This window comes from Chrysochloris asiatica, unplaced genomic scaffold, assembly GCF_000296735.1.
Source record: "Chrysochloris asiatica unplaced genomic scaffold, ChrAsi1.0 scaffold00009, whole genome shotgun sequence".
In the NCBI taxonomy this organism is placed as follows: domain Eukaryota; kingdom Metazoa; phylum Chordata; class Mammalia; order Afrosoricida; family Chrysochloridae; genus Chrysochloris; species Chrysochloris asiatica.
Genome location: NW_006408527.1, coordinates 29,103,525 through 29,105,202, shown reverse-complemented (window position 1 = coordinate 29,105,202; position 1,678 = coordinate 29,103,525).

Here is a 1,678-nt window from a genome sequence, read left to right as displayed (position 1 = left end):
TTTTTTTTTTTTTTTTTTAAAGTTTTTTATTGTGTATAGAGTGAAAGTTCACAGGGCATATCATCATCTTTACATTCAACAAAACATATACCTTGCTTCATTACAATGATTATAATCCCCTCCATGCACCATCAGTTAACAGTATTTCTCTCTATCCAATTTAGCTTTTTAAAAAACAAACAAGCAAACAAACAGAAAAACCACTCAGGCATATATAATAATTTATATCTCCAAAGGGCACATTCTGCAAGTCTGCCTCCTGGCCACCAGCTCTTAGTCCCTCTCTTCTTAGTCCATGAATCTAGAGTCCTCAGCCACTCCCGCTCTCCGTGCCCCCATCTCTGGTGCTGCTGTTTTTCTAGATAAGGTCCCACATTCTGCTTGTGTGCTTCTCTCTTGATGGTCCTAGGGTCCTCTGTTTCTGGACTGTAAGATTAACCACTCCCCTTTTTTGTTACAAAGGTTCTACCTTTACAGTTGTGACAATCACAATTAGTCATGATAACAATTATTCACTATTGAATCTTACCAATCTTATCCCCATCTCTTTTCATCAGACCCATCTAGACAAGATGACAGCTATTCAGTGGGGACCTTTCTTCTCCCCCATATTCTTAAACTAAACTCCCTCTTGAAACCTTGTAAGCCAGTCACTTCATGCCTTTATTGCCCTTGTAAGCCAGTCACTTCATGCTTTATTTAGGTAGCCAATGTCTAAATTGCCCGTCCCTATCTACCCTGTTTACAGAGGGGATAGCATTGATACTTGATGTGAAGACTCTTTCCCTCTCTGTTGGTATTTAGAGTAACTACCGCTCTGAGTATAGGTGAGGTTCATCAGATTGAAGCAATTTACCCTTGTTTGCTTTATCAAAAAAAGAAAAAAAAATGTTTTTCTCAATCTTCCTCTAGTCAAGTTCTGATTATCAAGTCATCGAGGCTAGGTCAAAAGGGTACTGTATGCAACTTTGGGTGTTCTTGTGCATCTCTCCTCACTTCATACTCTCTGGATGCTTCACTCTCAGCTCTAGCCCTCTGTGGCTATGTCCTTGTTCATGGGCTCAAGTGTCCCTAGGTCTCACCACACTTTGGATCAACCAGCCCTTCCTCTTTTCTCTCTCATCTCCAGGTCAATAGGATTCAATGGACTGGCATTGAACTCAGCCAATTTCTTCATTGATGCCTTTCCGCCTCTTCCACTCACCAGTAGACCAATGTAGTCGCCAGCAAGCTTACATGTTTGTCTGTGTGTTCCATTTGAGATTCAGTCTTAGAGAGGAGTTTGTCCTGAAGGAACTTGACTGCTAGCCTTGATGACTTTCTGGCGAATAGCTTGCTTATTCTTGTAGTAGCCAGTCATGCTGACATTTTTGTTTTTCTTCCAAAATGTTATATTCTGAATTATATGATAGTTTTCGTGGGAGAACATTAGCTTTACATTCATCCTATCATATATCGTTTCCTTGCCATGGTTACAATCCCTCCATACATTATCAACCAACCAACGGGTATACCCTGCAACACATGCTGACATTTTTGTTTTGGATTTTTCTGATGCACTTTCTTTGAAGATGTATCTTCTGTCACTGTAGCTGTTCCAGTCTGCTTGTCCTTTCTAGTGGGAATGTCCCACCTCATAAGCTTTTGGACGGGACTCAGGATTCCACCTAAGGTCCTA